The sequence below is a fragment of the Onychomys torridus genome, chromosome 5 (assembly GCF_903995425.1).
Source record: "Onychomys torridus chromosome 5, mOncTor1.1, whole genome shotgun sequence".
Classification (NCBI taxonomy): Eukaryota; Metazoa; Chordata; class Mammalia; order Rodentia; family Cricetidae; genus Onychomys; species Onychomys torridus.
In genome coordinates, this window is record NC_050447.1 from 64,963,930 (window position 1) to 64,980,555 (window position 16,626).

The following is a 16,626-nucleotide window of genomic DNA, read 5'->3' on the forward strand; positions in this document are numbered from 1 at the left end:
ATTCTGTCAATTCATTCACGTGTTCAATTGTTTGTCTGTTTGTTTGTTTTGAGACTGGACCTTCCTCTGTATCCTAGGCTGAACTGGAACTTGGTATGTAGCCCAGGCTAATCTCAAACTCATGATCCTCCAGTCTCTATCTCCTACGTGCTGGGATTACAGGTGTGAGCTGTGAAGTGTAAAACACACTTACATGAATGTGAACCCTGTCTTCCCTCAGCCTGATTTTGAACTCTCTTCCGATGCTCTCACATCAATTATAGGTACTGTGCAAAAGTGACATCCCTTCCTTTTCTCCCTCCTCCCACTCCTCCTTCCCTTCCGCTCCCGTCCTCCTCCTCTTCTTCAGAGCTGTGGATCAAACTTTGGCCTTGAATCTCCTTAGAGGCACTCTACCACTGAGCTATATCCAGCCCAAGAGAGAAGATTTTTGATGACACAGCTGGTACCACACAATTTTATGTTCTCTATAGTGTCTACAGGCTATACAATACATTTTAAAAATTCCTAAAATGTACAAGTTACCAAGATTTTATAAGTGCTAATATTCTATTAATATTAGATGTTATCATAACTACTATATATACTTTGTATAGAGCAGCAGGAATTACATATGTTTCATAGATTTAAAAAATGCCCACAGTCTGAAAGGAGATTCAAAAGTTGTAACTTGAACAGCAATGTAAGCAGGTCCTTGCATGACAGTCACTCATGGTGTGACAGGTTTCTCATAGTTGACAGGAATGACATCACTTAATCCCCTTAACTGTGAAAAATTTCTCTACTTGACAGATAAGGAAACCAAAGCACAAACAGAAGGAGTCATTTGAAGAGCAGGGGCCATGTCCTGCAGTGCAGCTCCAGAGCAGACTCATGTCCTTACTCTGGGATTTGAACTTAAGGACTTTGGAATGGATAAATAAGCCCAAACGTACACTTTAAAGAGTGCAGTGCTGTTGCTGAGGCTGCACTTCAATTATCTCAGCGTCTCCAGCTGAGCTTAGAGTGCCAGATCTCAGCCTTTTCTCTAGCCATCTACCAGTCCAGGAGGATGAAAGGAAATACAGTGAATATTTCTTCTTCGTGGAGTGTCAATCAAATATCCAAGGCAATTAAAAGCATCATAGACTGAGGAGATACCTCAGCCAGGAAAATGCTCACTTTACAATCATAAGATCCTGAGTTCAATCCTGAGGACCTATAAATGTGTATATAAAGAAAGGGGTGGTATGTAGTCTCCGTGCTGGGGAGATGGAGACAGGCCACTCTAGATACCTTGCTTATTTGAATCCCAAGGAAGTGAGAGACCCTGTCTCTAAAAAAGTATGCATTTTAAAGGTGTAGAGCTTCTGAGAAATTATAGACAAGGTTGTCCTCTGGCACCCCCATAAACATATACACATGTACACCTACACACACATGAACACACTCAAACATAACATAGGGGGGGAGAGAGAGAGAGAGTGCATCACATGAACCATGGCTGGAGAGAGAAGTCTGAAGAGAGCCTGAGCCTGTGATCGTCAGCTAAGGTGAATATTATTCATTCACCCATTCCTTTCTTCCTTTTATTTATTTTTAGTCATTATTACTGTGTGTATGTGCATGACATGTGGGAGGGGAGGGGCCAGGGTGCATATTGTACACATGGAGATCAGAGGAGAACTGTGAAGTCAGCTCTCTTCCTTCAAACTTTACCTGAATTCCAGGGATCAAACTCAGCTTGTCAGGCTTGTATGACAAATATATTTACCCACTGACCTCTCACTGGTTCAGAATATATTCTTTTCCCAGACTGTGGCTTTTATTAAACTTGGCAGTGCCTACTATCAGCTAACCCAAAGATTCCCTCTAAAGACCTTTTTAAAAACAAAATCTAAAGCTGGGTGGTGGTGACCCACACCCTTCATCCCAGCACTCAGGAGGTAGAAAGGCAGGTGGAACTTTGAGTTCAAGGCCAGCTAGGGCTACACAAAGAAACCCTGTCTGAGAAAAATAACAAACAAACAAACAAAAAACCTAAGCTGAGCCTTTTCCAGGGAGATGAGAGAAGGTAAGATATGAAGTAATGCTCTAAGCTCCATGGACAACTCAAGCAATGTATCATGGGAAACAGAAATCACTGGGTCATCTGAAGAAGTCCCTTACAGAGGTAAGAGGAAACACAGGGCCTGGTGTGGCCCCAAATGCAGGCCTCACTCACCTCAGCACCACAAGCATCACTTTAGAGCCGTGATGGGAAGCTGACTTGTAAGGCTCACCTCACAGACCTCCTGAATTCAGACCCACAGTTTCAACAAGATCCCAGGGTGACCACACATCCAAGCTGGAGTTTAAGAAACCCTGTTCCACTCCCATTTCCCCCCTTTTTTTTCAGATGGAAATAAAAACTAGTGTTTTGAAAGAACCAACCATACAGGGCAAATTTAAGACTTAAATCTACATGGAAGATTAGGAATGGACCAATATGATATTGTTTCAGACAATGAGCTGCACCCTGACAGCTGGCATGCTGGACTTGTGGCTGTCAGGAGAAGCTTAGGGTGATGCTCGCTCGAATGGAAGAGTTACTTCAGTTTCCACATAACCAGCTGATGCGTCCTGACCCCTATAAACACTTATTCTTTCTTGGGCAACATGTCCAGTCCCTTAGTGAGGATAATCTTCCCAGCATCAGGGTCCCCTCCCCTGAAGGCCTCAGGTGCGACTTCAATTAAAAAAATATAGGCTGTCTTCTCTATGATATGATAATTATTGCCATATTTAAAATGCAATCCTCTTCTAAAAATATGAATGTTAATGTAGCATCTTAGCTCTACACTGTGATTATCCATCATTTTAATTTCTCAATTGATTTTTCCAAACAGTTTAAAATCAACTAGGTATTTATTAGAAGATTTTTTTTTTTTCTTTTTCCCTTTGGGAAAAAAAAAAAAAAAAGAAGCATTTATGTTTGGGTCCATAGGGGAAATCAAGTGATTACAGATTTTAAAAACTTTTCTGACCTCAATTTTAAAGTCTTGCGAGGGTCAAATGATTAATTAGTATTTAGAAACATTAACAATGGAAATAGTCTCTTGAATACCAAAAGACAGTTAAAGTGTACAATAGTCAGCATTAAAATTCGGCATTTATTCATTTAAATGAAAGAAGAATTTGAAGACAACAACAACCAATGTAGGTAATGCCTACTTCCAGTAGCCTGACTTTCTACGCAGGTTTCACTGGAGAATCTTGCTTTATTTTCCCAGAGTACAACATTGTACCTATGTCTCTTAATATATTCCTCCGGGCAAGAGATTTAACTAGAATTTTTTTTTTGCACTTTTCCGTTCACATTCTCTCACCAATTCCTCTGTTAGTGGTTACCGGCTGACTTCACCTTGAGTTTTAAATTTCTAACAAAACGACATGGTTGAAAACAGACTTGGGGGCGGAAGAGTTAGTTAGATGAGCAGTTAGGAGCACTTGCCACTCGGCAGCAGAACCTGGTTCAGTTCCCAGGACTCACACACTGTAACCCCAATTCTAGGAACCCAGACCTCCTTCTGGCTTCTCTAGGCACAAGGCACACACATGTGGTGCACATACATGCATACAGGCTGAACACTCATAAACAAAAAGATAAATTAAAAAAAAAAAAAACTAAGCCTGATTTAGAAGGAAGTTCAAGGACATTTTTACTAGACTCGGGGAGAAACACAAGGCATGAAAGCTGTAAATCAAAAAGAGCTGCCTGGAGGAGGAAGATGAAGGAGAGAGAAAGCCATGCCATTTCAGTTACGCTGACGCCGGGTTCATCACGAAGGGCAGCAAGCAGTCAGATGGTAAAAGTGGGGTAGCATTAGACAAACAGTGAGAAAGCTCCAATGCCAGAGAAGCCATGCTGACAGAGAGAGAATGATGGGAGAAGAGCAGAAGAAAAACTGCTTGTCTGAAGTCAGGACTGAGATAAGCAGGCAGACTTAACTGCATGGCAACAGCTTCCTAACTCACTGCACCGTGGGAGAGGTTTCTTAGAAGGAAAAACATTATATAATTAAGGGGATAATTATTCCTCCTGTCTCTTTATTATGGCTTTAGGTGAATCAGCTTTCCTAGGGGATGGTCAGGTGATTGACAAGCCCAGATAGACTAACCCTTAAGAGAGAAGGCAATGGTGTGAACTGTTCCAATCTTTAGGGAAGATCAGAATGACATTTTTCCATCTATTCTTTTGGCCAGGGGAAATAGAATTTTCTTAATGGACCTCAACAGAGCCCTGATATCGTCCAACATACCTCTAACACTAAACCTTTTCTGCTCAACATTTTATCACAGAGATGAAGAACAGGCCGACTCAGCCCTCTTGGCTTCAGTTATCTGTTCCTTTGTAGCATGCAACACAGCTTTGCCCAATACCTTCAGGGAGTTAAATGCTTTCTTCTCTAAGTGGGTTGTAAATATGTGGGTTTCTAAAAACGTCCAGTCATTTTGTGAGCACAATTTAAACAAACACAACTGATGGGAAGGAACGGAAGTTCTGTGAAAATGAAAGCTTTTCTGTTAAGCAAAGACCAGGGGGTAATGGAGAGAAGAATTCATGGCATGACTCAACTGTCTGGCTATTCAGACCTATAAGGGAGGCTGGAACAAGGTAATCTGGATTGAGAATTTGGCATCAGTAATGATACGGAGAAGAAGAACCAGAGGTAAGGAGAAAACATGAGCTCCCCCTCCCGCAAGTTTCAGTGATGGCCAGGGTTCTTGAAGTTTAGATGTCAACTTGCGGGGGCTACATTTGGTTTTCAGGATCATATGAAGCACGATTCTAACATGTTTTATTTTTAACAATAAAAACCCAGAGTCAGATATCGAGGGTGAAAGCCGAAAGATCAGGGAAGCAGAGCAGCAGCCACTAGAGAATTCTTACCTCTATGAATCCTCAGACCTAGTTGGGGGTTGGGGGGAGAGATCCTGGTCTCCACCCACCTTACATTCCTGTCTTCACCTCCCTAGTGCACCACTACCTTGCTCTTTTTCTCTTTTAGACTGGTTCAATCTCATGTAGCCCAGAGTGGCCTTGAACTTCTAATCTTCCTGCTTCCTCCTCCCAAGTGCTGGGATTAAAGGTGTGTGCCACCACTGCTTGGCCTCTCTGGTTAACTATTGGCTAGTTCCACTCTCTGATCTTCAGGCAAGCTGTATTTGTCAGAACACAAACAAAATATCCTATAACAATAATTCTATTTGATCTAGAGCTTTCCAAAGAGGTGATCATGCTGATGACATAGGCCCTGTCCTGGTTAGCTTTCTGTTGCTGTGTTAAATACCATGAACAAAAGCAACTTAGGGAGGAGAAAGTTTATCTAGCCTACACTTCACGGGACAGTATTTAGGAAAGTCAGGGCAGAAACTCAAGCCGAAACCATGGAGGAATGCTGCTTGCTGTCTTGCTCGCTGTCTTGCTCTTTGTCTTGCCCAGGCTCTTGCTTAGCTGTCTCTCTTACACAATCCAGAACCCACTGCCTGGGAGTGGTACTGCCCACAGTAGACTGATCCCTCCTACATCAATTAATAATCAAGACAATCTGCCGCAGGCATGCCCATGAGCCAACCCAATCTAGGCAGTGCCTCAATTGAGGCTGTCTTCTCAAGTGGACCATCAGAATCAATTAGGAGGCCCCTAAACCCTGCACAGCTCCATCCAACATCCTTTTACAACCTCTTTTTATCATTGCACTATAGTCTATCTAGTGATATGTGTCTTTATGGAGATAATTGTATCCCTTTGGTATGTTTTTATAATTCTTCAATACCTTCCACTGTATTTGAAAGCTATAGTTTGCTCTTTTATCTCACAAGGTATATCATTTTTCTCTCAGGAAGAGTTTTTTCATAAAGAGATCTTAAAGTTCCTTCTAGATGTTAATTCTCTTAGCAGAAACATCTTTTTTTTAATTTTTCCATTTGGGAAAACAACTGATGTAAGAAGATTCTGTGGCCTGTGACAGTCATATCAAAAATTGACACCAGAGCTTGGATAATTACACAGTGAACACAATGCTCCATATTCCCTACACAGAAAGAAACTGAGATAAGAAACATGATTTAAAAAAAAAAAAAAAAAAAAAAAAAAAAAGCTAGCCGGGTGGTGGTGGTGCACGCCTTTAATCCCAGTGCTTGGGAGGCAGAGGCAGGCTGGTCTACAAAGTGAGTTCCAGGAAAGGCACAAAGCTACACAGAGAAACCCTGTCTCAAAAAACAAACAAACAAACAAAAAAACAAACAAACATAAAAAACAAAAAGCCAACAAACAAACAAACAAAAACTTCAAATGGGCCAGTGAGATAGCTCAGCAAGAAAGAGCACTTGCTGCCAAGCTTGTTGGATGTGGCAGAAGAGAACTGACCGTAATAAGTTCTCCTCTGACTTCTAAACATGTACCATGACACTTGAGCACCCATATACACACATGCATGGACATACAAAATAAGTAAATGACATTTTAAAACCTCTAATCATCAAGTAGAGGAGCCTGGCATTGTACCGTTTCCCTGACGTTCAAACCTAGAGAACAACTCCTCAATGATGACTTAACCACTAAGATACAGTAAGATTCATATGGCCAGGATTTCATCACTGCACACATAAATCACACACGGCTGACTTTTAGAATCCCTAGAAAGTGTTATTTGAATCATTAAAACTAAATGGCACCTGTCAAAATAAATCAACCAAATGCACTTCACAATTCGGAACTCCACATTTTATTGTTCCTATAAATTCATTCATTCTGAAATCTCGCCCTCCAAAAAGGGTGTGTTAAAAAGAATTTGGTTATTTAACATGTGATTCTGCCTTTGGACTCATCTGCCCTAAGTTTTGTCCTTCAGTGTGCGTTTTCCGGACCCTAAATGGCTTGTCCTTATAAAATGTTTTTACAGCTTTACGCTGTAAAAGTCGATCTGCTTGACAGATCTCAGCTGTTGCTTTTATGTATGTCTGTTTGATTTAACATGCTTCTGATTAACAATGGAGTTTCCTGATGCTGTCAAAATAAGTAAGGTATTAAATGCCTTTCTAGCAATGACTGTTTTTAAAAGAGAGATTAAGTAAACAAGCCGTTCCCGCCAGTGAGTATAATTGATTATGTTGTTGACTAGTTGGGTTATGTTTAGTGCCACTCCCTGGGGACAGGTTATTACATTAGCATAAACCGAGAGAGAACAGGGCACTCAGTGAGGGGAGCAGAGGGGGAAGGGGAAGGAACAGAGATGTGTGTTCGGAGAGAGAAGAACAAATGCTTTCCCCATGGAAAGTGAAGGGCAGCCAGCATGAGAACCCCAGGGCCAAACGGAATGTCGCAAGCTTAGTCTTGCTGTAGTAGAATCAGGTCCTAAGTGTTTTACAAATAACTCTTCTAGGTCTCAAATGAAACAAGCAATTCTGGAAATATTTTGTTTCATAAGACTGAAAATTTTAAATCCAGTAGATTTGGAATCTGGCTGTTTTTCATTTTCCTTTTTCTTCATTTCCATCCTGTTTTGTTCCCACATCCTGGCTATGTTCTGGGAAAAGTTTATTCATCTCTTTTCCACGAGTGCCCATTGTCAGGACATCACAAAAAGAAACTAATCCATCTACAAGGTCCCCTTGCTGAGTGAGATAGTTGGCTGGCTATGACAGGTGGGCTGTATGTCTGTCTGCATGATGCTGTGTGATGGCTATGGGGATTCCTTGGCATATATTTACATTTAAGGACTAGGAAACATTTATCTCTGCTGAATTTTGAAAGACAAGGGAAGCCAATACTTGTTAAAAACCTACCACCTCTTCTTTATCCATTTGTGGAGGCTAGGAGTTTTAATAATCATTCTTTGATTACTTTCTCCTCTAAAGGAGGGGAGGTAGACATTGTCTGCATTTATTTAGCTTTAGAAGCACACAGAGGGGTTTAGTCATTCACCCAAAGCCACACAGCTCATCAAAGACTTTGCTACATGAACACTCATCTCCTCGATGGCAAAGCTCACAATGTTTCCAAGCCCAACCATGAACAGACACTGCAACACACGTGGCCACATATTCCCTTTTTGAGGAATCCAGGTGGAAATGCTACCATCAAAGAAGCGAAAGGAAATGCCAAGCTACTCAGCATGGACATGACATGAGCCAACCTAAGAACGAAAACACACACACCACTCCAGTTTCTCAACGCTCTCCTCAGACTCTCATCTAATTTTCATTAGCTATGCCAGTGCCATCCTGATCCATCGCATTTTCTCAGGAAGATGAGCTGGCTGAATAAAACTGTCAAGAAAATTACCTCAGTTCAAGGGATGGTGTTTATTAACTTGGAAGGAGGAATACAGATGTGAGGACTGGAGACACAGGAATAGTGGGTAGAGGAACTGAAAGTCATTGTTTCACTTCAGAGTTTAAGGAACTTTGGAAGTCAGTTTCTCTTCTCCGGTTCTTCATCATTGGTGTATTTGGGTTCCTGTTTGCTCATAGAAGTGTCTTCTTCCCTAACTGCAAGTCACAGCAGCCTCCAGTGTGGTTGTGTCACATCCCTACGAGCCAAGTTTCTGACACCATCAAAAACCCAAGCACAGGAAGCGTTGATGAGATTGGCACCTTGGACAGGGATTCAACCAGTGTGTGTTTCGTGTTGTGCCTAGTCTGGCTTTAGGACCATGAATTTTGGATTCAGAACGACTTGTGTACATAGGTGTGGATCAAGTTACTAACTAATAGAACACATGGGTTTGAGAGTCACATCCTAGCTTCACACAAGAAAGAATGAAGTTATGCTATCTGCAGGAAAATGGATTCAACTGGAAATAACCAAAATAAGCAAATAAAAGCAGACTCAGAAAGAGGAATGTCATGTCTTCTCTCTTTTGTGCTCCCTAGATTTTATAAAGCTTCATAAAATAATTGAAGTATATGGCATTAGTGTTGAAGTAAAGTGTCCTGGGGGAGGGAAACTAACAGGAGAGAGAGAGAATGTAGTGGGTTGGGAGGAGACTTCACAATATGAATTTGAATGAAAATTAAACTAAATACATATACTAGAAGTTAGAAAACTCTGGTGCCCAACTTGCTATGTGGCCTTGAGCAGTGCTTAACTCCTATGGGCTAGCTTGTCCTCATTGGCCTGTGGAGTTGCCCCCCAGTCATGTTCAAGGTAAGACCAAGGAGGCCAGAGAAGAACCTGCAGCTTCTAGTTGGGAGAAGATTGGCTGGACCATGGGGTGCAGCAGAGGAAACAGTCAGGGAGGGAACTTGGGACAAGAGACACATCATGTGGCTGGGCTGACAAGACAATCACACTGATCAAACCCACGTGACAGCCATCTTCCAAAAGATGGGTGGAGTCAGAGAAGAGGGCAGAGCAGGATGTGCTATTGTTGGGGTACCTCAGGGAGCCTAGGAGGATGTGAGCTGATTAGGCAGTCGAGAAGATAAAAGGAGATAACGGGAAGAGTCTCACCTAGAGCTTCTGAAGATCAGCTCTCCCAAGATTCCTCTTGTTTCTTCTGCTTCCCCTTCCTGCTTTCCAACATAGCTGCTCGAAGGGCTGCTAAAACTCCACCGGACTCAACTGACTTGCTTTCAAATGCTCATTAAGTTACAGATGTTTCTATGGGATGCTCAAAACCCTAAGGCTTCCAGATGTCCTATTCAAAGCCACTGGCTGCTCATTTTACAAAAGCAAGCTCTTCCATGGTCATTTATCCAAGGATAAACATCAGAGTTATGTTCACTTTTTGACCCAGGGAGCCAAATTTCTGAGGAAGTGGTGTTTCAGTCATTTTAAATCTTCACCACATGTCCTGAAGCCCAGGTTTTATCACAATAAAGGCAAATTCATTTGGAGGACTGAGGCTGACCCCAGGGACATTCCTTGTTTCATGTTTTCAGTTGTATCAATGCCATAGAAAAGGCCTTTCTCTGTGAACCTAAACGTGTGCTACCTCCAGTATTAATAAACCACCCAAGATGTGACAGTGTTACTTTTAGAACCAAACATTAAGTTTCTTATTCACTTAACCACTAATATATGGTTCCTACGAGGATGGACTTCTTCCATGACCCCAGGCTAAAAAACAAAACAAAAAACCTCAGTGGGATAACTCTGTCCTTCATGAACAAGGTTGGATGTTGTGGGAATTCAATCTGTTCCGCTAATGGTATTAGAATGACTAGCACTAGGGCATGGTCTTGTCTGGGTATGTGACCTAGTAAGAACTGAGGAGAGTCTTGGGATGAGGAAGGTTTCCTGACACCACAGTTTGGTGAGCTGGTACAGAGTTTTCCCCATCCTTCCCTGGTGGGTGAGGAGGCAGCAGAGCCACTTCATTCTATGTTTGGGAGGGTGTTACTCCCATTTCATCCCTTAATGAGTACTGACTTCCAGGGTTCTTACTTTAGTTGGGAACAAAGGGTTACCTTTGGGTGCATAACAGACTCAAGCAAGCAGTATCAACAGCATAGGTGCTGTGATGTTTGATGTTCACTGTTAACAGGATCTAGAAACACCCAGGGGACAACCATGTTTATGAGGGGGTTTCCAGATTAATTAAGGTAGGAAAACTGACCCAAAATGTGGGTGGCACCATTCTGTGGGCTGAGGTCACAGAGTGAATAAAAGTACAAGGAGTGCTGAACACCAGCGTTTATCTGCCTCTGTTTCCAACTATAGATGAACTGTTAGCAACGGCTTTGTGCTCTCGCTGGCTGGACTCCTCCATCGTGGTGAGCTGTACTGTGAAACTGTGCATCAAAATAAACCCTTGCTTCCTTACATTGCTTTTTCAGGTCTTTGTTCACAGCAACAAGACAAGTAATGAACAGAGGTACAATGCCTTCCAAACCCTTCTCATGCTCTCAGAACGTGGACTCGGATGCAAAGCATGTTGTACTGGGATCTGAAGTAGCTTTTACAGGCAGCTGTGGAAGGTTAGTTACTCCTTTCCACCAATTTTCCCACTGATGCTTGGGACAATGACAGCAAGACTGACTATCATGTTGTGAGGGTTGACCTAGCTCAAATATCAAAGCAGCCATCACAGAGCTGGGGAGGGTGATGAGGTGGGAGAGTATGCACATAGCATGTGCAAGGTGCCCAGGCTTCAATCCCAGCATTAAAAAAGAATAAAAAAAAAAAAAGGAAAAGTGTATGCCATATGACAGTCAGATCTTTATAAGTATCTAATACAGTCCTTTGGTGAGTATTTTATGGGAATGCTTTCTTCATCCTTTCAACAGTTTGAAGAACTAGCTAGAAATATACTCATTTGGCCAACAGGGAAGTGGAGCCACAGAGAACTTAGCTGAGTTACTCAGGAATGGGGAGTGGGAGGTGGGGATTCCACTTGTGATTGGCAGAGGAGCGTTACCAACCCATAAGGACCATGCAACTTATACATAGCTTGCTGCTTCAGAGAGAAAGCCCTGTGCTTCTTACAAATGAAAATCTAAACTTTCTACTTGTGAATTAAGTGACACTAACTTAAAGTACCAAAGCCAGTCTTGTTTATCTCCTTAAGACAGCTTTTCTGGAACACAGTGATTCTAATTTTCCCCTGTTACATCAAGGGATCAAGATATAATGTCATAATGAGGAAGTAGAAGATATTTGGAGAAAGGTTATAATCTATGCAATAAACAAATGCATGGTTTGAGACTGTCCCCTATTTTTGGATTAAATGATAATACAATTATTGGTAGTTATCCAAAAACAAAAGCACTTGTATGTAGCATCTGAAGTCAGTCTCTGATTGACTTTTTTAGTGACTGTCCAGTTGTTTCTAGCAATATTAAACTTAGTTCTGTGAACTCTTCCCCACCCCCCACCATGTGTGTTAAGGGAAAATTGTTTAAGCTAACTGAATAGGGCCTGTAACACTTACAGAACAGGAGGGAGTGCTGTATGGGAGAGAAGAGGGGAGCTCCCTATTTTACAGGAGGAAAAAAATGGAGTTAATGTTGGGAGACTGAGCACAGACTAAGAGATCAGGTGACAGACAGTGTTTGCAGGTCTGGGTGCTTTGGGTTGTTAAGGATTACCATCAATTGCACTCTGTAATCTTCTGGCTACTGGGGCCTAATGTCCACTTTCAGCAGTGCTGAGAGCTAGAGCAATTGAAGGATAATAAGAAGAAAATGAGTCATGAACGCATTTTATTATATGCTATAAAGGCCCTTCATCGAAACAGACTATATTTAGCCTGCTAATAAAAATGAGCGAGGAGCAGGCACTTAACTTAGCAATTGGTTCAAGCAAAGAACATATTTTCTTTCTCTCTTTCTCCTCTCTCTCTCTCTCTCTCCCTCTCTCCAAAGCCCTGACAAATCATTTAGGTTCTTGTTTAGAATTTTTCTACAACTATTGTACTGTTTTTATAGACCTTAGCAGGTGTGCTTAATGCCCCCTTTCTCTCTCTCTCTCTCTCTCTCTCTCTCTCTCTCTCTCTCTCTCTCTCTCTGTCTCTCTCTCTCTCTCTCTCTCTCTCTCTCTCTCTCTCTCTCTCTCTCTCTCTCTCTCTCTCTCTCTCTCTCTCTCTTCCTATGACTTAAAATATTGGTAAGGGCTGTACCAATAGCGGGAGAAGTAATATTTGTTGTTGTTGTTAATTCATCCCCATGTGGACCTGTCTCTCTCTGCTGGGCATACAGGAGAGCTGAGAACGAAGATGTTCAGAATATGTCGTGTTTCTTAGGCTCTAGGAATTTTGAAAATGGACAGATCTGTTACTCAAATCTTGCAGTTGCAGCCCAAATGCAAAGTCTAGCCACTGCAGCAATGCATATTATAAGAACTTAACACATCTGACATTCTTAGCAGCATGCTGATTCTAACTCTGTTTACCTCTCATTCTCATGTTTGTGACCAAAATTACAAGACTCGGACAAGCCTCATGATTTGCCTGATACTACATAATGCACCCAGGGGTGAAAGATGAAGCCAGTGAATTCTGGAGCCTTGGCTGTGACTTTCAGAGTAATAATAATGCTTCACAGTCACCTAATCAGAAAAGGCAAAAACAGGGATAACAATAAAGACAAGCAATAGAGCTAGGAGGTGGTTCAGTTGGTGAAGGGTGAGGATTTAAATTGAAATACCCAGAACCCTTGCAAAAGCCAAGTGCAGTAACCTGCGTCTCTGTAACCCGTGTTCTTACAAGGAAAATTCCTGAAAGTTGGGAGCAGCTGCCCCAGTTTACAGCAGAAAAATGATATTGAGATTCTCTTTCAAACATGGAAGGTGAGGACCAAGACCAGAGACTGTCCTCTGACTTCTGCACACTTGCTATGGCATGTACACACTGCCCTCCATGCACACACATACACACACACACACACACACACACACACACACACACACACACAGAGAGAGAGAGAGAGAGAGAGAGAGAGAGAGAGAGAGAGAGAGAGAATATGAACAGACACACAAAACATCTTCTTTTAAGAGACAAGCAATAAAACCCCTTTAGGCAAAACAGTTAGCCTAACTTTCTGCAGTGAACAAAGAATAGAGACAATTGTCCTTTCACACAACCCTGGATCTGTCCCCACCCCCTAACATCTCTCAGACCTTGACGTTACCCTCTAAACATGTTTCCTGCCTTGCTTTTGGGAAAGGCACTCTCGCCAATTACAGAAGAAACTGGGAGGAGAAATGGCCAGGGACTTTGTAAAGCGAGGCAAAAAAAAAAAAAAAAAAAAAAAAAAAAAGAGACCAGAATAGAAAGTGCGAGAGCAGAGGGTGGGTCACTCCCTCCATTTGCCCCTGGTTGTGAAGTAATCCATCAGGTTTTACCAGTGCAATTACTGTCTCCGGGAGCATCCCCAGAAAGCGAAAGCACTGGCAGGGGAGAAAAATGATCCTCTCGAATTTCCCACGTCCTTCCTCCTTTGAAATCACATGTGCCATATCTGGCTCGCCCATGCTCCTTGGAATGCCTAGGCAAAAGAGGAGACTGGTGCAGAGTGGTCGGAAGCCCAAAAAGTCTGCATCATCTGGGGCATGCAAAGTTAGAGTGTAATTTACATTAGCAGCTTTAAAATGAAGTCCGGGGCTGGAAACACCGCTCAGGTGGTAAAGTGGTTGCCACGTGACCATGAAGATCCCCCAGTTTAGATTCCTACCATGCACATAAAAAGACAGGTAGAGTGGTAGGCATCTGTTATCCCAGCCTTGGGGAAGCAAAGACAGGCAGATCCCTGGGGCAGCTCTGGATAGTCAGCCTATAGTGAGGTCTCCATTCAGTGAAGGAGCCTGTCCTAAAATATAAGATGGATAGCTGGGTGGTGACGGCACACAGCTTTAATCCCAGCACTCAAGAGGCAGAGGCAGGTGGATCTCTGAGATCAAGGCCAGCCTCTCCTAGAAAGTGAGTTCCAGGACAGTTTGGACTATGCTGAGAAACCCTGTCATACAGATGATGATGGAGAGAGACTGGAGTGCCTGATACCAGCCTCTGGTCTCCATGTGCACATACACACAAGTATAGTAAGTAACACTGGAACACACACACACACACACACACACACACACCATGGATTTTCACTTTCAAAGCAAAAGCCAAAACAAAAATCCTTACTGTCTCAGGTACCTGCATTTAATACTTTTTAACCAGGAGTCTCCAAAAACCACCAGAACTCAGCATACTGAAGCCCTACAATATGTAAAATAGTACTATGTCATAACCTGGGAATGAAATATTGCCTCAACTAGAGATAATCTGCCACCTCCTGTAAACAAACAGTAAGCCTGTCAGCAGACCTGTGAGAAGGGTTACAGACAAAATGTAAGCAGTGGCCATATGAGCTTGAGCAGATGATCTGGTCCCTGGCTGGCTAAGGGTCAAATGCCAGTCAGTTAACCCCCTTCCTACTCCCTGGTGTAGTAGGTGTGGTCAGAGCCACCTCACTGCAGACAGTCCTGCCTTCCAATTCAGAACCTTGTGTTCAGTGAACAGGGATTTACTTTTCCGGCAGTTGATTGTGTTTTGTGCCCAAATCTGCTGGCCTGGCAGTGATTCGAGCTCTGTTTATTCAGCTTCTCTAAAAGAACCACTACCTGAATTGGAAAGTCAGGGTGCCATCTTCCCACCCAATGCTCTCGCAACTACACTTTACTGGACTCTCTCGGTAGGTTTGCAGCCCTAGGTTTTGTGAGGCAGAAGAGGAGAGGTGAGAGGGAGAAGAGAGGAAAGAACGTAACACACCTGGAGAGGGCAGCCCGAGACTCGAGCTTAACAAGTCGACATGGCCAGTGTCCATCACAAGAGTCAATCTGGAGACGAGCCAGGTGTCATGACCCGCAAGGTGAGGAACTACTGTGGGCCTCCCCATGTCTCCTCTCATGTGTGTGTTGTGTATGCGGGTGCACACAGGTGACAGTGGTCAACTTCAGGTGGTGTTCCTCGGGAGCACTTACCTTTTATTTTTGAGACAGTGTCTTTTACTGCCGCCTGGGGGCTTGCAGACTGGGTTAGGCTTGCTAACCCATGGGCCCCAAGGATCCACCCATCTCCATCGCCCCAGTGCTAGAATTGCACTTGGGCACCAGCATCTTGTGTGTTTTACTTGGTTCCTGGGGGGTAAAATTCAGACCCTTGTGCTTGCGCAGCATGCACTTGGGGAGCCGAGCCATCTCCCCAGCACCTACGCTTCAACACCGAAGCTCAAGTCCTGACCCGGTGAGACAAACGGAGCCGAAGAAACCAAGAGTCTCTGACACAAGTAGGGTGCATGTTTCACTGCGTCCTCGTCTATTATTTATTTCTCTCCGTGGCCCGAGGGGAAGTCCTGAAGACAAATACTCCCTTCAACAAACAAGTCAAATGACTTTCAAGTGAGATGGATGCAAGGCTAAGACGGACCCAGGGGCTGGAGACATTGTTTGTAAGTGACGCACCTGTGCACGCGACCCTCCCAGCACGACATCCTCTACACAGTCACAAAACAGGGAATGGAATCAGAATCTTCAGGGCCTTTCTATAACAAAGAATAAGTAATGTTTTACAACCATGGTTTTTTTTTTTTTTAATAGAAAGAAAGCACATTACTTATCACACTGCAGAGAGAGAAGTGGTTGTGGTGTGGGCAAAAGAGTGGCAATCAAACCAGTATATTACCTGGAATAGAAAGCTAATTATTTTAGATCCTGTGCTTACTTTAAATGTTTATAGTGGTAATTTGTTTTAAACATTTTTTTTCTTCTAAACTTTTTTTTTTTTTTTTTTTTTTTTTGGTTTTTCGAGACAGGGTTTCTCCGTAGCTTTGAAGGCTGTACTGGAACTTGCTTTGTAGCCCAGCAGGCTGGTCTTGAACTCACTGAGATCCACCCGCCTCTGCCTCCCGAGTGCTGGGATTACAGGCGTGCCACCACCGTCCGGCTAAACCTTTTATTTTTAAAAAGGTAAATTTTACGTGTGTGTGTGTGTGTGTGTGTGTGTGTGTGTGTGTGTGTGTTATGTGTTTGTGCTCATGCACATGTGTGCACAAACCTGTGCAAGGGAAAATGTATGCAGGTACCAAAGCATAATGTGATGTGAAGTTTGGGGGTCAACTTCCAAGAGTCTGTTCTCCTTCCAACTATATGGGTCCTAGGGATTGAACTCACGTCCT